Here is a 27,340-nt window from a genome sequence, read left to right as displayed (position 1 = left end):
AGACAAGGGTCCTTATTATGCTACCAGGTGACCTCACGAGAACCCCCTCTGGAAACACTCATCTTCTCCAAGGTATGGGCACGATTTGATCACAGTTTAGTCTTCTACAGGAAGCTACAGAATTTCTACAGGAAGTTCTGTATTTCTACAGGAAACTTCCTGTAGGAGTTTTGGACGGCCCAGAACTAATTATGTGGGGAAATCTAACGACCGAGGTTCGGCATGGAGGCATGCAAGCCACTATTTTCTCCATCACACACTGCTGTCAGCTCCTTCTACCACCCCAGTCGCCATGCAATGGAAATACCTGCACAATCAAAACAGAACACTGAATTATCAGAGGAAGCGCTTCTCAAATGAAAAAGATGCAGAGACACCATGCAATACTCATCACAGCTATCCAAGGGCCCTGCGTTCATGATCGTGATGCCACCGTCTCCACCGTTCAGCATGCACCCGAGGAGGAAAAACTGCTACAGGACATCCTACAGGAATCCCGTAGCAGTTCATCCAGCTAGAAGTGTACACCATTAAATCGCCTACAACATGCAGTAATAGAGCGGGCACATGCACCACCCGCAGCCAGGTAATAAGCATCGTGACCATCAGTAGCCTGCGAAAAGGAAGGACCTCCGGGCCTGTGCAAATAGCAGCAGCAAGCAAATCTAATCATCATCGTCCTGAAGCCTGGAAAATCATGTCGCGGCCGCACAGGTAAGTGCCTCGCCCTTTCTTTCATCGAATTACATGAATAATACTTTGAAATGTTTGCAAGTATGAAATGAATGGGTTGAGCGGTCGTATGGCCATTCGACTGGCCACGTCGACCAGTTAGATGGTCTAGTCGGATGTGTAAAATGGTGGTCGTGGCAAGAAGAACGGGTAGTGGAAACGTGAGAACCATCCAGTCGGGGAGAAGCACGTTTTAACAGAAATGACGGCGACGGATCTGCGGAGAGTGATGCGGCAGTCAGGGAACTTGCAGTAGAATGATTATGTGACGTCGTCCAACGGTCCAGCAGGGACAGCTCACCCCCGCGCCACGAATTCCGCCGGATTCAAATCTATTGGCTAGATCGCCACCCCACGCATTTATCATCAGCCGTTTAGAAGTCGAGTGAGAGTCCGAATTCATCTGAAGCTCGTCACTCCAAGTCTTCGGCTTGTTCGAGCGTCTGGTAGCGGCACAGAAGGAGCAGAACCACTGCAGTGCTCTTCAGAACCCGTGCGCTGTTTCTACAGGAAAGCTACGCTACAGGAAGCTCACTGCCACGAGGAAAATTGGGCTCTTCACGTCAAAGGTGGCGAATTGGAAGGTAAGCCTGACCTGTGCCTCCCATGCAATTGGTTTCGAGGGTGGTGGAGTTGACGTGCTACAGTCTGATCATAAAAATTGCAAGTATTGTCTTCCGTTTGCATGAATTGTCGTCGAAGTGTATGTAAGGTTTTCTACAGGAGGTGATTTTTAAGGCTCATCTATAGATAGTCTTCGCAAATTGTGTGCATGGCTCTGTCCCAAAAGGCTAAGTTTTTGAATACGCACCCGCCACCTCCAGCTAACAGAGCAGGTTTTCACCATGCTGGGTGGATTCATCAGAAAAGAACCGACTGACTCCAAGAAACTAAGGGAGAACCCTGAAGTAGTAGAGTTGTTCACTCACGCGCAATGGAAATCGTTCTGTGACAAATTGCAAGGATATGATGATGAGGTGGCAGAGGAGTTCTTGCGAGCTCTGAAGCCAAAATCCAAAACACTGGCCACTGTCAATTTCAAGGGTTTGAGTCTCAGACTCACCCCACAATTCATCAGCCGAGTCACTGAGCTCCCAATGGGGGTACCGTGGGACAAGGAGGAGAGGAAATTAGGCCAGAAGGCTAAAAAGGAATTCTTTCCACCAGAGGAGCAATTCTCCGAGGATAAGAACGGGGTTTGCAGAACTAGCTTACTGCCACTTTGGAGCGAGGTCAGCCTCCAAATTATGAAATACATCACATGCGAAGGTCGGTTCAGCATTGTGTATGGGTACCATTTCCGGCTACTCACTGAATTGAGACATCAGATGGACCTACCTGCAGAAAACAAACTAAGTATTCCCTACTTTCTACTGTAGTCTATGACAGAATGTGCCACCAAGTTGAGAGAAGGCACACCAGACTAGGTAGCCCACCATGGGCTCATTAAGCTCCTCGTGGAGGATGCACTTCACACATACAAAGTCCCTCTCTCGTGGGAAGCCTTCCGGAATCTGACGAAGGATGGCGATATAAAAATGTTGACCGAAGAGCTTGGTTCCTCCAGCGGCGAGGAAAAGGAGTCAGTACCCACAGAGAAGAAAGAAAAAGGCCAAAGACCCACGGCCAAAGTACCGAAGAAAGAGCAAAAGGAGAAACAAGAGAAAAAGGTTGCTAAAGAGAAGGATGACACACCCATGTTGACGCTCAGAGAGAAAAGGTTACAAAGTAGGGTGGACAAGACTGAGCAGGTCCACGTCAGTAAAGGCACCTCGACAGCAGCCTCGACCAAGTCAAAAAGCAAAACACACTCAGCAAAACAAACTAAAACGGTGCCACCTGTTTCTACAGGAAAACCAAAACCAGCTTCTACAGGAAGCCAGAAATCAGCTGAAAAAGGGCCTTCTATAGGAAGCCCTGAGAAAGGAAAACCCAAAGAAAAGAAAGCCGACATTCTTGCAAGGGAGGCAGCAGCCGTGCTGGCCGCCCTCAGTACACCTCCTAAGCCGAAGGAAAAGAGAAAGAGGGAGATCCCTCTGTATTTTAAAGCCCGGAGAAGTGTAAGAATAAAAACGGGCAAGCCACAACCTCCGTCCAGCAGCCCAATTACTATAGAGGATACCCCTGCTTCGCCTAGGGAGAGGTCCCCATCAAAGATATCAGTCACCTATGAGAGGGGGAGCCCGAAAACAACTACTTGGAAAGAGAGGTTAGACCAGTTGGCTTCAAAAGCCCGGCTACAAGATGTTGAGGCTGCTCTACAGGAAACCTTAGCCCAGCTTAAGGAGACAGAGAGGATGGAGGGAGAAGCACCCCTATCACCACCAAGGGAAGACGAAGTAGAGCCACCAAGAGAAGAAGAGAAAGAGCATATTCCGGAGCCTAGCCCTCAGCCAAGTCTGAGCTCATATTATAATTTCTTAGAAGCTGGGAAAATTATACCACAGAAATTCACTGTGCCACTTTTCTTTGCATTGGAGGAAGAGAGAGTGAGAACGCACACGTGGATGAAAATAGCTAAGTCAAAAGGCGTGGCAGATATAGGCCCCTTGGAGGAACAACTCAAGGAGGCACGAAAGGAGTTAGCTATGGCCAAACACGTGGCAAATTGCCAGCGGGTGTTCCTACAGGAAGAGAACGAAAAACTTAGACTGCAGCTACAGGAGCTGAGGAAAGGAACGGGCACATCCTCAGGGGACACCACAGCAGAACAACAAGGCAGAGAAAGATTGCAAGTCGGTCTTGGGGAGCCAACCACGCATCTACAGGAAGGAGAACTGCAAGCACAAATTGAGATACAGGCGCTCCAACAGTAGTTACAGCAAAAAGAGGCACAATTGGCCTGCATGGCCAGTTGGGCCATGGATGCTATACAATGCAGACAGCCGGCCAAATCCTATGGGCTGTACCTGAGAGATCAATGGCTACAATTTCAGATTAATACATTAGCACAAAGGGGTATCTCTCAGCTCCAAGACCCGCAGCAGTTCACTGAATTATGCAATACCAGTTCATCAGAGGATAAGGCCAAACTATCGGAGTTCTATCTCCATAATTTGGCCCTTCCTAATGTATCTTCATGGGATCCCAACACGGTCTTAGGGGATATGCAGTTAATGGCATTTGCCTCATGGTTGAACCATGAAGACAAAAGAGCAGCAGAAGTCAAAGCGGTCATGAACCGAGAGCTGAACGAGCCATTACTAATTAGAGCAGAGCCAGGGGATCCAACTGCATTAATATCGGCACACCAACACTTATCCACCGACCCTCAAGCTTCACTGAAATATATGGATCAGCAGGCCCAGGCCATAGCGCATTTCGAGGATATGGAGAGACTGTTAGGGGACAACTGTGTTCAAGCTTGCACTCGCCGATGGAACACATTGGCCCACAGTCTAAAAATCAGAGAATATCACACTCCAACTCGAATGAGGGAAGCTCTAGTACGGGTGCCCCTCTATAAGAAATCCATGCAAAACCTCCAGGCCAGCTGGATTGGCCTCAAGATAAGCCCACCTCTACTGTTAGGATTGATGGAAGGCAGCACAGAGAAAGATGAGCATGAACATTGGGAAGAGGTGGAAAGAAAGGCTGGGTTCCATGTCAGGAAGGAGGACACTACTGCAGAAGCTTGGGATGTGAGGGTGGCAGTAAAGGCAATGAAGGACGAGGAGCTGGATTAGTTGCTCAAGGATGAGCAATCATTTTAGCTGGGGGGTGATGATGAGCCCCAAATTTGGTAACATTTTGGGCTCATTTGGCCTAACTACCCTTGCTCAACCCTTCATTTTTCATGACTTATGCATCATTTTTTAGTATATTTATGTCATTTGTACGAATGAGGGCAGTCACTATTCCTAGGTGGCTAACACGTGCTTATTTCAGGTTTTTTGACATTTAATGGAGCAAAACCACGCAGATGAGGGCTAGGAGACAGCCAAGATGGGATTGAGATCTTGTAGGAAGGTTGTCCACAGCATTGAATGGCCTTCCTCGTGATCTTCACCCCCAACTCCGAGCTCCAACAGCCACCACCATCGAGTTAGAAGGCAGCCAAACGGATTTTGAGGGAGCAGCAGATCACTCTTAGTTTGGTCAGCCAAATCCCACTAATTTAGGAGGCTAGCTTGGCCCTCGTAATGTATAAATGATGAGGCTGTAGCCTTCGAAAGGGACTTTTGAGAGCATTAGTTCGAATGGGCGTATGAGAGTGCTCAGTGATTATTCGGGAATGCGTGTAAGTAACTTGGAGAGATAAGCCTCTATCATGCCCCTAGAGAAGCCGGGATCAGCTCTAGTCGTCAGCCTGCTCAAAGACCTTGTACCTTGTTGCATATTCTGGATTATGAGCTGTTAGCTCTGTTTTGCTCTTTTGTAAGCCATTTTTGGCATGTTATTGGACTTATGATTATCATCTTTTAATGGAAAGCAGGCAGATTTGAGTTCAGTTCTAAGTTCTTAAAGGAGCCATAGCTCTCGGGGTTGGGCCCAACCTGAGAGCCTAAGGCCTCCTTCCTTTGTATCGTTACCTTTCTTTCAGCATTGTATTCCTTTTCCTTTACATGCATTTGGAAACACAGTTAGCTAAGTTGAATTTCTTGGTATGGTTAAGTAGATTAGTTTTATGAACAGAGTTGCTTTAGTAAGTTAGAATAGAGTAAGGAGATTGGAGTCAATAAGAGTTCCAAAAAGGGTTGACTGCACACTCCTTTTCACCTCTGTTTAGGGGCTGGAATTGCAGACAGTGCCACCCACCAAAAACAGTGTTTTACATGTTCATGCAATCTTTGATACAATGTTTTCGCTGCAATAGTTGTCCATGCGTTCAAATCTTGTGGAATGATTCTTTGCTTCAGTGCCATGCATGATTTTCCTTAGCAATAACGTTGTTGTTCTTTGGTTTTGTGAAACAGTTAGAATCGGATCATGATATTTCGGTTATGTGCAGGACATGGATGATTTGTTTTGTTTACACTGCGTAGTACTACTCCTTCACTCTCTTATCCTTCTAAGCCATGCCCAGACCAACTACTCATCTCCCAATTAGACCCCTATCTCTCAACCATTCTATCACCCTCGTTATTCTACCTTTTTCGGCCTTCCATTCCCTCTACCCTTCTTTAAGACAACCTAGTTTAGCACACCCCCTCTTCATCTCATCTCTCTGTCACTGAGTCACTACAAACTCCTCCCCTACCTCCCTATCCATCCATGTAGCCTCTTCCACTCATCCATCACCCAAAAATCCAATTATAGGACATCCTGTAGGAATTACTGAACTTCCTGTAAAAATTCTGAACATCCTGTAGAACCCCTGCAGACTTCCTGTAGAAGCTCATAAACACGGTTGCTTGGCATCCAGACTTTGTGAAACTCTCTGAAAGAATGTTAGGGACTCCTTAGACCCTCTCTGAGCCTTCCTGACCTCTTCCAAGCATTTCTCCCCTTGACCTACCCCTGCACAGTAAAGACCCAGTTAGAAGCACATGCATAATAATTTCAACAACTTGAGCAAAAATACAAAAATATGTTCTCTTCAGATGAAAGTAGTCTAGACACATGCATCTCACCTTAATAGAAGTAATGGCATCACTTTCAGTAGTTTGCATTCTCACCGTTGCATCAGTAGGACTAGCTGGTAGAATTAGGGTTTGCTAGGGTTTTCATTTCTTGTTGGCTTTCAGGTTATTTTTGCAAAGTAGGTTAATTCCCTTTGAGTTAGCTTTCGTTCATCGGTTAAAAAGCTTCTTCTGAGAGCTCATAGAAGTTGGCTTGAGCCCTAGCGGACTTGTGCCAGCTGACCAAGTGACAGCTGCGACAAGAGCTAGTACTTGTGCATACAGCACCGTCGCTTCCAAGTTTGTTACGAACTACCGGGTTGATAAAATTAGAGAAGGAAGCTCTAGGAGTTGTAGCATTATTGCTACAATACTGGAGCCCACCAGTTAGCACACCACCTCACATAACTTGGCCATAAGAATAAATATTTGTTGATCCCCATGCACTCATGCATGCATTTCCTTGAGGTTCACTCTTGCAAAAGTCACTCTCATACCCAGGCCACCTACCAAAGAGGAAAACTCCATCATTTTTTCTACACAGGACTTCCTACAGGATTGCACAGGAAATCCTATAGGATTGCACACAGGATTCCTACAGGATACACAAAGACAGTCTATAGGATTGGCCAAGAGGAGTTTCATAGGGGAAAACACGAGGGTTGGCCACAACAAACACTATGAATAGGTAGGCTTTGTAATTACTTCCCTTTTTCCAAGTGAATTGAACAAGAAATCCTCTAGTTTGAGTGAATTTGGCAGTTGTGTAAGGGAATTGTCCACATAGTCATTTTAGTTATTTACTGCTGCATTTAACAATTGTATCAACCCTCTCATTTCCTCAAACTTCACAAACCAAGATGACAAGAGGGTTTAATAGAAGGGATCCCATTAACACTGTGAGAATTCAAAAACACCCTCAGGTGCTAGAAATATTCACAAGGCATAATTGGATGGGGTATTTTGAAAAATTAAGAGGGTATGATCATGAAGTGGCCTAAGCGTTTGCTCTCTCCCTCATTCCACTTACCAGAGTCCATGCCACTATTGTGGTAAGAGGCCTCTCCATAGAGATCACCCCTAAAGTCATTAGCAGAGTTACCACACTTACCCTAGGAGTACCATGGAGCAAGGAAGACAAGGGAGATAGCCAGATTGCCAAGAGGAAATTATTTTTAGAAGGTGAGGAACCTATTGAGGACAAGAATGGAGTGTTACACTAAAAAATGTCACCATGGCTATTTACAGTTAGTATGGCTCTATCAACAGTCATGCTATCCTCCTGGGCAAGTATTATGCCTCTGCTCTCCATGTCAAACTCCAAAAAAGAGAGAAAGTCTTTGTAAATGTGTTTATCTCTGGGTACGCAGATTCTCTTGGCCTTACCTGCGTATACGCACCTAATGTTCACAAAAACTGCGTACTTGTACGCTCTGTATGTAAAGGGGCAGGTGCGTACCCCTGTAAAGGTCAAAAGGCGCGAGTTTCATCTTTAAAAAGTTACTTGTGGTCATTTCTAGAGCATTCTAGAAGGTTGTTTGACGTGTATTGAGCGCCTCCAGATGGTTCATGTACCCCTATGAAAGAGGAACTTATCCCATCAAGAGAGGAGCTATCCCATCCAAAGAGGGGATTATCCCATTTATGGTGGACCTGATTAACTTCCTCTTGAGCACTATAAATACAGGCATTGGGCCAGAAGGAGGGGAGGTTGAAAAGCTAAACATTTCTAAGGGTAGATGCTGCTAGAATTAGGACTCCCATTTAGAAGCTTGTGAGGAGAGATTCCCATCCTTTCTTGTTTCATTTGGAAGTGGGTGAGCTTTGTCAAAGTAAAGGAGAACTCTTGATGGACCCTGGGAGGGACTTGCACAACACCAAGGCTCAGGTTTTAATTGTTCCTTTTGTTTCCTATTAATGCAAATGAGTCCATTCTTCTCAATAACTTGTTATTTATGAGTTGTTTCATGTACTCCTTGGTCTACATGTTAAATATGTTTTATTTTATGAGATTATCAAGTGCTATTTAATCGTTTGATTGTTAGTGAATGCAAGTTTCGAAGTGAAGGAGGAGCTCATTCGGATCGGCGAGGCTGGACTACTACAACAGCGTTGGACTACAGGTAGGATCTAAACACTTGATTACTTATATGGTAAATGCATGTTTAGAGAAGGATTGCTCTCGTTTGTCTTGTTTGTCACTAGAGAGTCTTAGGCTCCTAGGGAGGTTGGTTGTGTCCGCACTATCGACTCTTTCCGCCTGACAAAATGGCGACTCCACTGGGGAATCCATTGATGTGAAAGTTTTTTCCTTTGTATGCAACTTTGATCTGAGAAAAGTCATTTATTTTCTGGTTTTTGCCTGTGTGACTTTGTATTTGGGTGGGCTAGCTTAAGGTTAGATTAAATTTAGTTTTTCTTGGTTTTTCCAGTAGTACGCACCCTCTGAGTATTGCACAGTGTGTACCTGTACGCACTGTTGCTGTGTGCACAGAGCGGGCCCGCACCTGTCTTAACGGGTTGCCTGCATACCCTGCTAAAAATTAAGAAATTTCCATTTTTTACATTTTTCCTCTTAGATTTTGCTTTTTCTTAGTCTTTACTGCCCAGATCCATTAGTCTCCTGTCAAAGATCTTCACCTGAACTTGTTTCGATAGCATTGAGTGTTTTAGTGGATTTCATAGAAGTTTAAGCCCTAGGGTTTGATTTTTGAGTAGGTCCTGTAGTGACTTTGGCAGTAGAAGTTGTCAAGCCTTAGATCTCTCTGGTTTTGTCAGCCTTCTTAGGAGTCGGACCTGTCATAAAGTCTACCTGTGAGAGCAACTTATCTTTGAGTTGTCTCTTTGGCAAATTTCGAAGTGCTTGTTGATTGAGTATTGAATTCCATTTTACAAAAAGAACAAAAAGATTTGAGTTTTGTTTTGACTGGTTTTTTGATTCTGCATTAGCTGGTCCTTGGCTTGATTGTGGTCAAGTAAAACAACCTAGAATCATCCTTGTAGGCTTTTGCCTCGTTAGGTTTGCTTTAGAGTAAATTTCCTTTTGATTTGCTTGTGAGTCAATTTTTCATAGATTTTATAGATTTTTGAGATTGATTTTCGTTAAAATAGATTTATATGCTTTGTTAAACAAAAAATACAAAAACATCTCCTTTGAAAAGTTTTGTTTCAAGTAGCTTTTGGAGTATTTTGAAAGAGAAAGAATTTTTCGTGCACGTAATGAGTGGTCATGTTTGTATGCTTGGAAAGATAAAGAGTTTTATTTCTTTGATTTTCATTGCCAAGAGAGTTGTTTTTATATAAATTTGCATTCTCTAAACTTTCTTAGCTAAGAATTTCATTGAAAAAGAAAAGTAGCGTAAATCATCTTAGGTGCATCTTTGTAGTGGTTGCGAGTCAAGTCTACACACCATTGGTTTCATTTCCGCTACCTTTTGTCTTTAAAGAAAGCCATAAAAATTAACACTTAAAGTAAAATCAACATAGTAACTTTTTCTTTTACTAGGGATCTGAAACACCAATTTAGATCAGGCTAGTGTCTTGGAGTAGGAGAGTAATTAACTCTCCAAGACAACAAAACCAAACAAGTAGCTTATCTTGTGATAGAATAAATCCAATTGTCTCATTTGTACTCTGGGAAAGCTCCTCTTAAAGGAGAAGCACGAGCTCGTGTCTGAACCAGTGAGGGAATCAATCCTCCCTCGTTAGGAACGATGCCAGAAACGCACGTATTACAAACGGTAAACCTCGGATTAACCATTGTCGAGGAGCCAGGGGTCACTTGTTGGTAAACCTTGGATTATTGTCAAGGAGCCGGCAAGCGGATTGAGCTTGATACTCTGCCCTTGCGTGCTGTCGGAGTGTAGACTGTTCCCCCAGGTGCATTTGTTGCGGTTGGTAACCTTAGTGACCATTATCTTTAGGATTCTACCGAGGTGACGGTGGAGGGAAGATCCCACTGTACCTGGAGCAGACGTCGGCTAGACTCACTTGGATTTTCTGGGGGATTCACTTCACTTGAGACGGTTAAAGTGGAGGAACTTGTGCCGGTCTATTCATTAAGTAGGTTGCCGGGGTAACTGTTCCACCCGCCACTTCTGTACTGAATCCGGCGATGTTGGGTTTCATCTCCAACTAGCGTTTTCGGTCTGGAAGGCTACTGTTTGTGCTTGGTTTGACGCCCTAGATTCTTTAGGCATGTGATTCAAATTTGTTTGGTTCTTTAGCGACTTTAGGCGTTTTGATTTGAAATTTTACTTTGTTTTCGTGTGTAGTAGTTAAAAGTTTTTAGCTGTGGTGGAATTACCGAGACAGTCCCGTAGACTTCGGGGCAAGTCACCTGAGATTGTTACCGGAACTGATTTGTTGAGGAAACTCCGTAGATCATGGGGTGGACCTCCTGAAGACGTCCCGGGTTAGTACGAAGGATTGAAGGTCCTTGTAACTCCTCCTAGTGGCAGTAGAGTAGGTTCACCTAAAGAAGGAGAGTCTTCCTTAGTAGTCCATCCAGATTACCAAAGTCTAGAGACAGGTTATAATCCCGAAGCTGTTACAGTTTCTGAGCTTGCTGGTATTTTTTCGTCTACTAGTGATATAGGCGAAGAACCTGAAATATCTGAACCTGTTACTCCAACTTCTAGTGTACCAGATTCACCCAGGGTAGAAAGAGTTATCACCGAAAATCTTCCTACTGGTTTGATAGCTATTGAAGAACTTGCTCCAGAGGAAGAATTAAGCGTATCTACCCTTGAAGATCAACCTACTATTGATCTCAGGGAGCGTGAATCTATCTTTTACAGTCCTCCTAGAAGTACTACTTGGTACCTTTCGTTAACCAATTATTTAGACAACTCAGGGGTAGGTTTTTCTCCACCTCGTACTCCTTTTCCACCTGGAGGTATTTATACTCCTGTAAATATGTCTGGTCAGTCGTCCGTGTTCACTCAATCTCCTGAATCTTTCTTACACGGCGGTCCTTCTGTTCCCACCGGGTATCAGTCACTTTCTGGTACCTTTGCGGGGGCATCTCCTCAACCCATTGATCATGGGTTATTAGCTGGAAACAATGGTAATAAACCGTTGGGTGTAGGAGACATTTACATGATGTCAGGATCAGTTCCCGTTTCAAAACCTCAAGGTGGCCAATTACCGCCTGGGGGGCAGCCTCAATTAACGCCTGGGGGGCAACCTCAAGGTACACAAATTGTGTTTGGGGGGCAGCCTCAAGGTCAGTATGTACCTATGGTGCAATACATGCCTCAAGGTCAACCCCAGCCTCAATATGTACCCCAAGGTCAACCTCAGTATCAATATTTACCTCAAGGGTATCAACCTCAAGGTCAAGGTCAACCCCAGTACCAGTATTTACCCCAAGGTTATCAACCTCAAGGTCAATACTCGAGTCAAGGTTATCAACCACCTCAAGGTCAGTCATATGTTCAAGGTATGGGAACTGTACCTTTCAGTTATCAATCCTATCCTCAATCCGGTTATGGATCTCAGTATCCTCAACCTGTTATGGGTCAATACCCCAGAATGATAGTGTGGGATCCATCACAGGGTCAACAGGTGTTGCAGCCAAGTATACAGTTGGTACCTCAAACTGGACAACCCGTAGTTTCTGGTTCACCCCAGCAACCGCAACCTGTCCAGTCAAATGTTCAAACTTCTGTAACTTCGGTAGTTACTCAGCTGCCAATTGCACCTAGTACTCCATCTCAAACGGCTGCTGCAACTACCGCAACATCTGCCGCACTTACTTCTGGAGTATCGACAGCTCCTGTTTCTACTGTCTCTGTAACCACTCCTCAGACATCTTTACCCTTATCTGGATCTACGATTCAAACTACGGTTCAGATGCCTGTAGGTCAACCTGGTATAAGTACGGTTGTCACTACTCAACCACAATTTGTTCATCAACCGTACCAGGGACAGTACCAATATGGGCAAGCTGTCCAACAGCCGGTTTACCAGTATCAACCGTATCCTGGGTACACTTATCAACAACCTCAACAACCCCAGTACGGTCCGGTTAATCCTGGTTTTCCAGGAGGATATAATATCCCAAATGCGATTCCTGTTCCAAGTTATCCTGGATATCCTCCTCCTGGGACTGGTCTTGTGACCCAGAGTTTTAGAGATCCTAACCGGCAGTTACCGTTTATCGCAACTTTGGATTTACCAGACTTGACGCGCCTAACGAACGATCCAATTCAATATCTTCCGTTCTGGCCGCCAATGCCAAATAAGTTGCCCAGTGATATACCCAAGTTCGAAGGTAAGTCTGGAGAGGATCCGTCCAATCACGTGATGACTTACCACCTCTGGTGTGCTTCAAATTCTATCTCGGATGATTCGATCCGCTTACGTCTTTTCCAGCGTACACTCATTGGTCTCGCAGCCAAGTGGTACATTGAGTTACCACGGGCCTCTTTTTACAATTTTAGCCAGTTAGCTACCTCGTTCTTAACTCACTTTCAGTTGCCGGTCAGATACGATAACGGCACAGAGTTATTAACTTCACTAAAACAATCGACGTCCACGTATATTTCCGATCACATTCATGAGTGGAGACGTCGAAGAAGGTTAGTGAAAGTTTTTATTCCGGACCAAATCTTAGCTGAATGGTTTGTTAAATCATTATTACCAAAGATTACTGAAGATGTAGCTAAGGCCGGAGTAGTTACTGAGGAGCAAGTCATTGCTCAGGCGCAGTACCTTGACTTAGTTTATACTCAGTCGGGTACGTTACACGAGAAGATCCCAGATCTTCCAAAATCGAATCAAATCGCTGCTGCTCCTTCGGGATCTCATGCCGCTGATGGTATGATTGGTACGGTGAACACAAAGAGCAAGAAGAAGTCTTCCAAGAATTCTACTACTCCTATAATCACCTTGCCTGATTCCCCGACAGGAGAGTCTTCTCCTGAACTTTCCGCCGATATTCACGCTGTAGAGTCATCTACGGCCAAATCAAAAAACGGTGGAAAGAAGAAAGGAAAGAAGAAGGCTAAAGCAGACAAGGCTCCGAAGGAGAAAACAGAAAAGTCAGAAACCAATGACGAAAAGCGCAAACCTCGATATCCTTGTCTTATTTGTGAAGAGGATCATTTTACAAGAGATTGCCCTCATCGGGCCGAGGTTGTGAAAATAGTCAAAGGTTCTCCCACTCCTGCTGTGTTAAAAGATCCATTTCCAAAGCAGGAGAGTAAGATGATAGGTTCTTCCTCGATTGCCAGTGAAGAACCCATTTTGATGATGTCTCATGTGAGGATTGCGACTCGGTCGCAAGATTATGGTAGTAAGAATCCTGTTGATGGTAAAGAAGCAGAATCTTCTCATTCTAATCCATCAACCTCAGCTCCTGGTTCCGATCCACTACAGATCGAAAAACCTAACCCGGACTTAGTAATCAAACCGCCCGCCAAGGGTGTTCTTCGAAGGTCTGCTTTCAATCCACATGCGAGAGCGGCCCAGAATTACAACATTGTTGAGGACTTAGCTGTTTCACCCTCAGCAATGTCGGCTTTAGAAGTGCTGCAATCATGCCCAGCACAACGAAAATTACTTTTGTCGGCTATCGGAGCTGTTGATGTTCAGGACCCGAACTTGATAATCTTCGATCTAGAAAATAGTACACCGCATCTCCCTCATCAAATGGCTTTCCAGATTCCAGTGATAGTCAAAAACAGGCCTATTCATCGGACTGTAATTGATGAAGGAGCTTCTACGTGTATTATGTCGATTCAGTGTTGGAGATCGCTTGGTTCCCCTTCACTGAACCAATCCCCGACCATCCTTAAGGCCTTTGATGGCCGTGGGTTCCGTCCGTTTGGTATTCTACAGGAATTGCCTATAGGGGTAGAAGGTAAAACCGTTAGTCTGGATGTGGAGGTGGTTGATGCCCCTCTAGACTACAACCTTCTTTTGGGTCGAAGTTGGTCATATGCTATGACAACGGTCATTTCATCGGTCTTCAGAGTAATAAAATTTCCACATAACGGCAAGATCGTGACAATTGATCAGCTGACATACTTTTCATCCGACCCAGCCTCTTCAGAGAGTATCCAGCATGTCGGTAAGACGACAATCCCTTATAGGGACGTTGGCGTAGGTTTAGTTAAAGATTCCGGTTTACTGGGAACTTTTCCTTTCCCTCCAATCAACGCAGACCCTTCATTTGCATCAATTCATATGATTACATCAGACACCATTATTTACGACGATCCTTGGATTGTCCCATCTGAATCTGAGATAGACTCATTCGGTGATGCTATGCCTTTGAGTCCATATGAAATTGCTTATGAAGACGTCATGTCTTTTACCGACTCGCGTTCAACCCAAATCGACCAAATGAATGTGGTCAGTGAGGAATCACTTTTCACACCAACCTCAGAACGGATAGCGTTTCCCGAAGTCGTGTCATCTGACGAACAACTTCGCGAAATCCTAAGTGTAGACGATCTACCATGGGAAGATCTCCATCATAGATCTTCGTTTTTACCTGAGGGTGATGCTTTTGAAAACGATTTTTCATCTATTTTTACCGCTGAATATGTCAAAGACGCTCAGAATCCAACGAAACATCCTGATTCAGAGTTGAATTTAGGGAATATTTCTCGTACTATTCCCATTGACATTTCAGTGAAGTCCGGAATTGAGGAAAACATTCATATAGGTGCCTCATGTACAAAAGATGAAATTCAAACTTACAAGGCCCTATTCCAAGAATTCCGCGATGTGTTTGCCTGGTCTTACGAGGAAATGCCAGGAATCGATCCTGCCATTGTTGTTCATGAAATAAAGACCTACCCGGACGCTAAACCCGTCCGGCAACGGTTGCGTCAGATTCACCCTCGAAAAGCAGCTGCGATTAAAGCAGAAGTCGAAAAGCTGTTGAAAGCAGGTTTCATTTATCCAATCCCGTTAACAGATTGGGTATCGAATATTGTTCCAGTTAACAAGAAACAAGGAACAATAAGAATCTGTATCGACTATAGGGATATAAATCGAGCTTGTCCAAAAGACAACTATCCTACGCCCTATATCGATCAAATAATTGATGATTGTGCCGGAAGTGAAATGTTTTCCTTTATGGATGGTTTTTCGGGCTATAATCAAATCAATATTCTACCTGCCGACCAACCAAAAACGGCATTCATTTGTCCATGGGGGACATTTGCTTACTGCAAATTACCTTTTGGGCTTAAGAATGCCGGAGCCACTTTTCAACGGGCGATGTCTTATGCATTTCATGACATCAAGCACATTGTGCAACCGTACCTCGATGATTTGCCTGCTCATTCTTTACATCGAGCTGATCACCTTGTCCACTTACGAGCAATCTTTATGAGGTGTAGGCATTATCGTATTCGGTTGAATCCCCACAAGTGTGTATTTTGTATAGAAGCGGGTCGATTGCTGGGATTTGTTGTTTCAAAAGCCGGCATTCGCGTCGATCCCTCGAAGGTCGAAGCTATCATCAAATTGCCTCCTCCTTCGAGTTTGCGCCAACTCCAAAGTTTGCAAGGGAAAGCAAACTTTTTACGCCGATTCATTCCAAACTACGCCGAGGTCACTAAGGGTTTTACACGGTTGTTGAAACAGAACGCTCAATTCTTTTGGGACGAGATTGCCCAACAATCTTTTGATGCACTTAAGCACGCGTTGACCCATGCACCGTTGTTGCATCCTCCCAACTACAACCAGGACTACTTCTTATACCTCGCAGCTTCGCATTCCACTATTGGAATGGTGTTAGTCCAAGAAGATGAATTCGGAACGGAACATGTGATATATTATCTTAGTAGGACATTAAACCCCACTGAGCTAAAATATTCGCATGTGGAGAAATTGGCCCTGGCAGCCGTTCAAGCTGTCCAGCGTTTTCGTCACTACATTCTTCTCCGTAAAACTACAGTTATTTCGGATTGCAACCCTATGATTTATATTTTGACTAAACAACTGCTAGGGGGCAAGTACTCTAAATGGATCGTTATCCTGCAAGAGTTCGACTTGGAGTTCGAGAAGTCCAAGTCTAAGAAATCCTTAGTTTTTGCGGAATTGATGTGTGATTTCCCGCGTACTGACACAGAGACTGTGGCAGAGGAGTCCATTGCGGACGAATCTTTGTTTCTTATCAGTACTTTAGATCCGTGGTATGGGGATATAATCATCTATCTCCAAACCCAAACCTTTCGGCCTGAAGCTTCAAAGTCGGAACGTCGAAAAATTCGGTTTCAATCCCAGCAATACAGAATTATTGGAGATACACTTTATCGCCGGGGGGCAGACTTAGTTTTTCGACGTTGTTTAACTCACGAAGAGGCTGAGAGAGTTTTGAATGATTGTCACTCTGGAGCATGTGGCGGTCATATGTCTGGGTATGCCACAGCTCAGAAGGTGTTGCGTGCTGGCTATTTCTGGCCGTCCATGTTTAAAGATTGTATCATTGCGGTCTGAAAATGCCACAACTGTCAAGTGTTTGATCACAAGATGCGCGCACCACCTGCTCCTCTCCATCCTATAATTGCCGTTGGTCCTTTCGCCAAATGGGGTATCGATTTTATTACTTGTAACCCTCACTCGGCCGGGGGGCATGCGTATATCATCCTCGCGGTTGATTATTTTACTAAATGGGCCGAGGCGATGCCTACATTCGACGCAAGCGGCAAAACAACTGCAGTTTTCGTATTCAATCACATTATAACTAGGTTTGGTGTCCCGCAAGCGATCATCACTGACCATGGGAGCCATTTTCGAAACATCATGATGACTGAGCTTACAAGCCAGCTTGGTTTGCGCCACGATAGCTCTACTCCTTATTATCCGCAAGCCAACGGTTTGGTTGAGTCTATCAACAAAGTTCTAGTTATCATGATCCGACGAATCATTGGTATTCATCGGTCGAATTGGCACAACATGTTATTTTCAGCGCTATGGGCATACCGAACTTCAGTGAAAACTTCAACAGGGTTCACTCCTTTCCAGCTAGTTTATGGCTTGGAAGCCGTGTTACCCATTGAATGCGAAATCCCATCACTTCAAATGGCTGTCGAATTACTCCCAGCTACTTCCGAAGAGGAGAAACGTTTATTATACTTAGCTCAATTAGATGAGACTCGACGTGACGCTGCATTGGCAATCGAGACTCACGCGAAGCGAATGAAAGCTCAGTATGATAGAAATGTGACCCCTCGAAGTTTTTCGGAGGGAGACCTAGTGCTATTATATGATCAAGCTAACGATAAGCTAGGTGCTGGAAAATTCGTTCCTATGTGGCATGGACCCTACATTGTAAAGCGAAAGCTAGCAAAAGGGGCCTATGAGCTGGTAGATTTTGATGGGGACTCTTTGGGTAAACCCAGAAATGGACTTTACCTAAAGAGGTATTATGCTTAAATGGTGGGTATGGAGAAATTTTTAGTTAGGTTAGGTTTTCTTTCTAGCTAGTATGTTTGTTAGTTTAGATAGTGTGCTTAGCTTAGAAAGTGTGTTTTTTCGTCGTTATTCTGGCTTATCTTGGTTTTACTCTTGATATGGCAGATGTCGACGCCTCTCCAAACGTACATTGGATTTGTCGATGGTGCTTGTCGTAGTACACAGAATATCTCTTCCGCAGCTTGGGTTATCTATTCGCCCTCTGACGAGTTAGTTTCTATGCATGGGGTGAGCCTCGGTCAAACAACGAACAACATTGCAGAATACAGTGCAGTGGTTGAATTATTGTCTGAATCTATTTCATTTGGAATTCGACGTTTGATAGTGAGGTTAGATTCTGAACTCGTTGTATTACAGCTTAATAGAGTATATGCCATTAGAAATCCTGTGTTATTAAGGTTGTTTTTGAGAGTGCGTCTCTTGGAACGTGAATTTGATTACATTGAATATCAGCATATTCCAAGGTCTTTAAATACATTAGCAGATGCAATTGCTTCTCGAATGTTGGACAGACATTTGCGATAATCATGCAAGTAAATTTAAAAACATTTCATCACATATGTTAAACAAGATAAGCCGGTAATAATGATATATATATATAGATAGGAGTGTGTCAAAAATATACATCGTCTTCGATCATAGGTTGAAAAACACCTTATGATCGGCAAAAATGATAAGTACAAAAAACCAAAAATGTCATATGTGTCTACAAAAGTGACTAGCCAATCACTGGTGGTGCTCTCTATACGAGACCACTGCCCGCGCTACCCTACACAGGAACCTCCTAAAAGGTCCTGGGACTGCGACCACATAGCGCTGAAGTCGAATAGGAATGTCATCTATGGTGGTCTCTGGTATACCCGCCGTCAGACGCTCTAGATCCTGTTCCAGCTCAGCTAAGGTCTCTACGGCCGCATCCTGTGGGGCTGGTGCTGATACAGCTGGTACTCTCCTCTCAAAAGCCCAGAGGTTGGACGGACGCCGTGGACCTACATCTGCATTTTGAAAATTTGTGCTGTCAGTTTTGAGGCGATATATAAAAAAAAAAAATAGATAATTTAAAAACTTGTGAAAAATGAAATACCTCTGTCGTCCCACTGTTCTCCCTGTGGAAGAACCATGTCCGGATCATTCCGAAAATCCATTCCGGCATAAGGAAAATCCTGAATAGCAAAGACCTGGCTCTCTAGCCAGTGAAAGTAACCATCAGGAAATCGAACAACTGTCGCGCCCTCATCAGGATGCCGGGCCATTACCGCAACCCATCTCGTCAACTTAGGCTCCCGAGGAGCCCCAACTGGAACAGTAAGTTGCTGGGGGATCAGCATCGGAACTCTCTCTAGGGCAAAGCTCACAACTAAAGGCCCATATCCAAAGGTCTTCAGTTGTCCGTTCTTTGCCCTGGTTAGTTGGCCCTTCATATTGGCCAACACAGCATCGCACCAGTTGAAAATGGTGCCTCGGTAGCAATCTATCGCCATCCGCATTTGGGACCCGGTGGCAATGTGCAAGGCGGCTGCACCACAGATTCTGGTAACAGTAAAGGCTATCACCATAAGTTCGAGCAGGGATATGTACTTGATTTCTATCCCTCTCTCCTGGTTTTGATTGTTGCACCACTCTAGCCGGAGGCTAGCAAGGGATTGGCCACCCGGCCTAGTCCCGGACAGAGTCAGTTGCTCGCCCCTATTAGGCAAGCCAAAGAGAAAATATATGTCGAAGGTCTCTATCTCGAGCTGGTTCTCTCCGATGTAGAAGCATTGATCCTGAATGTTCCACCTTTCAACCAGCCACTCAAGGAATGGCACCTGGCCCCTCATGCCAGGTATGGCCCAGTATTTGTACAGACCGCATGCTTTTAACGCATCAATAGAAGGTTGATGACCAATTGCGGCCAAATCAACGTCCTCGTGTTCTCTTTCTCTCCAATCTAGCATGGTGAATGCCCTACACACCAAAAAACAATAGTTAGAATTCATAAAATAAAATTTGGTTGGTTGAAATTGGAGTTTGGGGTTTCAAAATGCATGTTTCACGGGGTACGCACCCCGCGTTCAGAACACAGAGCGGCGGTACGCAGCTGGTCTGAAGGCAGGCTGCGTACCACGACCTTTTTCCTATATACGAAAAAGGTAGGGGTACGCAGGTCGCCCATAGGGCACCTGCGTACCCCGAGAAACATATCCTAAAACCCTAAACCCCCTAAAAAATCAAACTAAAACTTGAAATGAAATTCTAAACGGATGAAATTGAAGAGGAGGATGTTGTGGAATACCTGAAAGAGACGGCGCTCGATTCTGACGGTCGGATTCTTCGCAATATCCACAGGAAGTTTTCTTGTCAAAAGCCATTTTCTCAACCTCAACAGTAAAATGGTAAAAATGACATGGTAAAAAGTCTTTTTATAGGTTTTTTGGATGAATGAATGCTAAGTTTGTTTATTTTTCACCATGGAAGGATGTTTTTCAATGTATTTTTGCCCATCTTAAACAGGTATGAGTAATGTGTCATTTTTGTGCAGGACAAAGGGACTTTAGGGTAAATTATCATTTTTCACGTCAGAGTCATCTTTTAAGCCCTTTTCTGACTCCTAAAACATGAAAAGATTGCTGAGCGTTTCTTTTACACTCATTAAAACGGAATTAAAAGACGGTCCCCTTATAGCTCTTTTCTGACCGTAAAAACAGGAAAAGATTGTCGGGTTTTTGTCGTTTCAAACTCGATACTGGAAATAAAATGACGTGTCCTTGATCACTTTTTACTTTTCAGGTCAGAGACACTAATCATGAAAGTACTCCTTGGTCGCAAGATCAAGCAGTTCTCCCAGGTATTATTTTATACTTTTTCGGGCTTGGGGGACACAAATTTACGAAAAAGTTCAACCTAGAGTCTTCTTAAGTTTTTCAGACTCTCTAAAATTGAAAAACGCCGAGTTTCTCCTATACTGGGCTCGTTAAAATTTCACAGTAAAGGGCCTGTTCAATTACAAACAGGAACGAACCACTCCTTCCTAGGGTTCGCATCAAAACTAGGTTGGACTCATCCGAAGGATGAGCTTATAATCAAGCACATGTTATCCTCCTCAAGCTTGTAAAAAATAAAGAGGTACTTGCCATAAATGGTGGGGGAAAAGAGAGAAGAATGAGCCTATTTGTTATCCTTTGTCTCAGAAGAAACCTTATTACCGCTCTTGAACACGACACTTTTCATTCACCTGGGTTGGGAAATCCTTTACCTCACAGTTGATCAAACCACATTGAAAGTCTTCAGCCGGGTTCCGGGGATTAACTTTGAGTCATTTGTTACCAAGCCATCTGTTGTGTCGTTATGTGTTCAAGAGGTCCGCAAACAAAACTTTCATCTACAAAAATACTTGTCATCCATTTTGACCACCACTGAGTCAGTCCTTACAGCAACATTTCTTCGACTTGAACAATGATTTCATGTTGTGGGCTTGCCTGCCACGGGTTGCTTTCTATCGACATCAGTACATTATCTGGAAAGATGACTTAGAAATCGACAGTACCTTGAAGTCTGCATGCATCAATGGCAGGTTTCTCGCCTTTGACGACAGTTTACATCATTGACTTTCGATCAAAGGATTCCGTGACGTGTTCGACATCAACTCATTTATTCACATTTCATGGATTGTACTGGGTACTTTGAGAGCCATTGACATCACTGGTGGTCTCTCTCACACTTGTTAACGGTTTAGATCATTGACTGGTAATCAAGTGGTTTCTACCATGTTCGACATCAACTCATTTATTCGCATGGCTAGAATCGTACCAATTCGGGAAGTAGAAATGAAGACCCTGGATCTAGTTCCCACCATCCAGGCTGCGAGGAGTTTTGTATTCATTATATAGTAGACCAATTATAAACAGATGGCTGCGTCCATACTGTATCTACAAAAGTCTATGATTATGATGTACTGCAAGATCATTCATGTATCAGAGTAGTTAGTCTGTTAATTAAAGTTTTGATCTGAGTATGGGAATGCCTACCTCAGCGATGATATAATCTTATACATGTATTTTGTGTTGAAAATTGCAGGTTTTGACCAGGCTCTCCACGAGATATCCTTGAAATGATAAAGTCCTTCACCCTTCCTAGATAATACAAAACCCTAATCTACTACAGTCTTCGCACTTTAGGGGGCAATCTGTTACACTAAAAAATGTCACCATGGATATTTACAGTTAGTATGGCTCTATCAACAGTCATGCTATCCTCCTGGGCAAGTCTTATGCCTCTGCTCTCCATGTCAAACTCCAAAAAAGAGAGAAAGTCTTTGTAAATGTGTTTATCTCTGGGTACGCAGATTCTCTCGGCCTTACCTGCGTATACGCACCTAATGTTCACAAAAACTGCGTACTTGTACGCTCTGTATGTAAAGGGGCAGGTGCGTACCCCTGTAAAGGTCAAAAGGCGCGAGTTTCATCTTTAAAAAGTTACTTGTGGTCATTTCTAGAGCATTCTAGAAGGTTGTTTGACGTGTATTGAGCGCCTCCAGATGGTTCATGTACCCCTATGAAAGAGGAACTTATCCCATCAAGAGAGGAGCTATCCCATCCAAAGAGGGGATTATCCCATTGATGGTGGACCTGATTAACTTCCTCTTGAGCACTATAAATACAGGCATTGGGCCAGAAGGAGGGGAGGTTGAAAAGCTAAACATTTCTAAGGGTAGATGCTGCTGGAATTAGGACTCCCATTTAGAAGCTTGTGAGGAGAGATTCCCATCCTTTCTTGTTTCATTTGGAAGTGGGTGAGCTTTGTCAAAGTAAAGGAGAACTCTTGATGGACCCTGGGAGGAACTTGCACAACACCAAGGCTCAGGTTGTAATTGTTCCTTTTGTTTCCTATTAATGCAAATGAGTCCATTCTTCTCAATAACTTGTTATTTATGAGTTGTTTCATGTACTCCTTGGTCTACATGTTAAATATGTTTTATTTTATGAGATTATCAAGTGCTATTTAATCGTTTGATTGTTAGTGAATGCAGGTTTCGAAGTGAAGGAGGAGCTCATCCGGATCGGCGAGGCTGGACTACTACAACAGCGTTGGACTACAGGTAGGATCTAAACACTTGATTTCTTATATGGTAAATGCATGTTTAGAGAAGGATTGCTCTCATTTGTCTTGTTTGTCACTAGAGAGTCTTAGGCTCCTAGGGAGGTTGGTTGTGTCCGCACTATCGACTCTTTCTGCCTGACATGGAGTAAGGAGAGAAAGCTTTCCATATCCCTGGAATGAGGTGAGCTACCTGTTAGCGCTCGAATTTGCCTCAGGCTGAGGAAGGCAGAATCGAAGGCAACATCAAACCACTTAGCCTTGTAGCTAGCCCTACGAGGACAGGAGAGGGCTCTCTCCAGTCTATCTCAGCAAAAAGTTTTCTAAAAGGGGCTGAGATGACTTTTAAAGAAACTGATTTTAGGCTAGTAAATTGATAAAAAGGGGTTTTTAATAAAAGATGGGGTTTTTCTGGGCTGCATGGGGCAAAGAAACAGCTTGAACAGAGAAATATAATCAAAAACACAGATTATCTCCTGAGGCAAGGTAGGCAAGAAATTTTAACATCAAATTGAGATTAAATGGAATGGCAAGACTGCTGAGGAGCTGACAAGGGCATAGAAGATGAATCCTTGTCAAACAGAAGAAAACATTAAATATGAACAAACTTAAAGGCAGAGCATACAAAATATGAATTCTACCTTAACACTTCATTTGTTCAATTGGAAACGATCATGAAATGACATGAACACATAACAGGCTACATATGAAACAAAAGAGGACACAAATGTTAAATCTCATACCACAGGAATCTCAGAAGCCAGAGCTGGGTATTTTCATTAAAATCCCTGTCAAAGACTGTACAATGAAAGCTCTGTTCTCTCTCCTCCACCAGCGCTCAGAACTCTCTCTCCCTCACTTTACAAATGAATTTTTAATACAATAAATAAATGTTGCTAAGGGAAAAACAAATCAACCCCAAAACAGGGGCGCTGTTTCACCTGCAGTTACAAAAAAAGAAAAGAGTGTTTCCATCTATTCTAAAATAGAACAGCGTTCCTCTAAAAATCCTCTGATGGCCAATTAAGAGATAAATGCTGGAGCGCAGATCCCTTTGAATCATTAACTGAAGTCTTGAAATAGGAATCGAATCCTATGTCTTCGGCTGTGATGTATATCTTTGTTCCAATTTAAAGTATTTTGGCTCCGTTTGAATAGCGCTCTTGGGCCATATTCATGAGCCAGCTGTTGCTACCCAAGTCATCTTTTTCGCGAGCATACTTTGCATAGTCATTTCTCAGAGTCTGCATCAGGATCATTGAGACTAAACCCGTGAGTAAAATAACCATCATCAATGCACATTATGAGTGTTCTGCTTGCAAGGCAAGTAAAGCATAAGGTCGCCAAATTGTAGCAGCAGATGTGTTGATCTTCAACATAAAACAAAGACCTCGAAGAATAAATATAGCACGCACCATCAACCATAATGACCGATTAAATGATTTCAAATGAATTCTTCACAAGATCGAATTCTGCGCGGTTGGAGATACAGTGGCCTCTTTAACATAGCTTACATCAAATAAAATCCGGGCCATTGTGGACAGATCAGATACACATATGTTGTCCCCAGTGATATTTTCAAAGACCATCTCAGCATCAAGCAAGGTCTGGGCAATCTCATCGTCATCGTTATCACTTAAAGCAAGCACTATTGTTGTTAGCTTGAGACGAGTTTCCATATCAAGTACTTTGCACTGTCCATAATCAAGCAATCCAAGCCTACCATCAAGAAGCACTAATAGGTTTCCTGCATGTGGATCGGCATGGAAAATCCCACCTACAAACAGCATCTGTCCATAGGCTTGCAACAAACTGTGGATACTCCTCACCATCTCGGGTATCCTGGCAAGAAGATCTTCACTTGCATTGGGACAAAGCACCTGAGTGAAGCGAATTCCATCCAATCTCTGCATGACAATAAGGCGCTTTGTGCAGAGGTTTAAATACGGTGTAGGGCATACAATATGTCTGAAATTATTCTTTTCAAGGTTCCTCTTTATTGTCTCCATCACTCAGTATGACCTTAGAAGCTTTAACATTAGCGAGACATATGCCAACTAAACCAACACCGGATCCCACCTCAAAACAAGATTTATTAGAAAAAAGTTGTGGATGAGAGAACGAAAACTCAAATAGGAACAAACTTGCTGGCCAAATACAACAGCCTGTGCCTCCTTCGAGCATGTTAAGAGATGACCTCAGAGTCACAGTCATAGTTACCGGTTCTCCGATCTGTTGATTCTCATGCCAAGCTAAAGGGAAATGATTACTAGATGGAAACATGAACAGTATAGTTCTGTAGCATTTCCCTGTGTTTTGAGATAAATCAGAAGACTTGCAGTAAGTCAAATATTGTGTATACTGCTCATACAGGACTTCCAACACCTCAATAAGTTGTGATTCTGAACAAATCGAACCATTATAATCATAGATGCAAGCCACAGGTACAGAGATTATATACGATCCTTGGATGCCACAGAGTGCGATGATATGAACCTCAGAAAAGCCATATGCAAAATATAAAGAAGGAAGCTGTAGAACTCCAAGAAAAGAGAGAATTAAAAGTGAGGGTGACAATCCATGAACCAAACCAAGCTATGAGAGACACCAGAATGCCAACAATATGCTTCATATTCAAAAGGAAATATCTCAGACATTCATGACCCATGGACTTCCACCCATGCCCATTAAAAACGTTGCAATATAATTCAAAAGACCAATTAATGATAGTTTTCTTGCAAGTAGTAGAAGAGAAGACCCATCAAAATGTCCCTGTATGTAAAATGATCCAATAATAAAGCAGCTTATGCACATTCCTCCTGCAGCAATCATTAGAAGTGGGCGCCTTCCATATTTGTCCATAATCAATGATGAGTGCACCGCCACTATCTGATAAAATCCTCTTTGCAATATTCTTTGCCAACTATGCTCCAATACATTATTACAAACTCTGTTTTCTAATTCCCCCTTTTAAATTTGTTGATTTTGAATAAGGGTTTTTTTCTTTGTCTGCTTGCAGGGATAGGAGCTGATGGAGCTGTTGCCATTTGAAGAGCTGGAAAATTTGATACATATTCTAAAAAAAACACATTTAATGATTTCTTCTTCAAAACAGGGTTTTGAAGAAGAATCAATCTCACACTGACATACAAGACGGAGTCTAACATCGGCTCCACTAGGGATGGCAGCTGCCGCTTTTTGGAGGTGCCAAGAACCGCAGAACTTTGGGAGAGCAGACAGTGCCTCCATCCATTGGGCAATGGAGTCCATTATTTCAACAAATCAACACAACTGAAGACTCAACTTATTAACTGGAAACTGACTGAATTGATTGAAAGACTAATTCGGCAAACTTCAAACTAAACTGTAATGAAACTGGAACAAAATGTTGCCTTTTGGCTGCTTATTTATTTACAAAATCTACCCTACTTTGCTGTAAAAACACTAGATCAGGTAATACTGAAGTGCCAGATCAACCATTCAAGTAAACCTGAGAATGATGTCGCTCGAGAATGCTTCCGCCAGGACGCAGATGTAATTGATGGCAGCCCTTCATGCATGTAATGAATCTGGCTATGTATAAGACAGCTTGATCTATCAGTCAAACTAAAAAACATTTCCATGTATGCTGCCATTGGATCGCGGAAGCCAGACTCTGTTGGCTGCCCCAACTCTGCAATACATACCTCCAGCTGCACACTGTCAATGTAAACATCTGTAGGCAATTCTATGATTTCTTGTTTCAATGGAGGAAGGATTTCCAAGAACTTTTTAGGGTCTTGGAAATCATATGACTGGATCTGCTCATCTAAATATTGAATCTCCTTCTCAACTCTTTCAACAACTAACTCACAAAATCTAGTTTTAGTTTCAAAAGGGAACATTGGATATTTCAACCAATGAAGCACGACACTGCAAAAATCTTCATCAAATTCAGAATCTGCTAACTCATTTCTAACCTCTTTTATAGCTTCACAATGTGCAGGGTTTGCCACATACCCTACCATTGCGTAAATGGATCAGCGAGCACTGGACTGTCTGGATCGAATTGGAGTCGCCAGGTGAATGCTTCAGCCTGCATATGTGTCTGACTGCTATCCACCATCAGCATCAGATCTGCAATTTGATTTCATGTACTGGGACAAGACAATCAACAAGTCAAATACATCTCATGTGAGGGTAGGTATAGCGTGGTCTATGGCTATCGCGTTAGGCTTCTTAAAGAGTTGAGGTTTGGAGTAGAAACACCTCCTCACCATAGGCTCAATGTACCATACTTCCTTCTGTAGTCACTGATAGACACAAGCATAAAGGTGCAAGAGGGAAATTAACAACAATTAGCTCATCATGGGTTAATCAGAATCATCATAGAAGATGCCCTCCACAACCTTAGAATTCCTATCCAATGGTCAATTTTCAGAGACATGCAAATAGAGGACATCAAGGTTCTCACATATGATGTTAGTCCTTTTGTCAGTGAAAAGGATGAGGAAGAGACTAAAGCAAAGGAAGAAGAAGCAGAGCAGGGTGAA

Source organism: Pinus tabuliformis, chromosome 6 (genome assembly GCF_031772625.1).
Source record: "Pinus tabuliformis cultivar Carrire ecotype Pingquan chromosome 6, CPIR1, whole genome shotgun sequence".
NCBI classification, from domain to species: Eukaryota; Viridiplantae; Streptophyta; class Pinopsida; order Pinales; family Pinaceae; genus Pinus; species Pinus tabuliformis.
The sequence above is the reverse complement of the archived record's forward strand: the minus strand, read 5'-3'. Positions refer to the sequence as shown.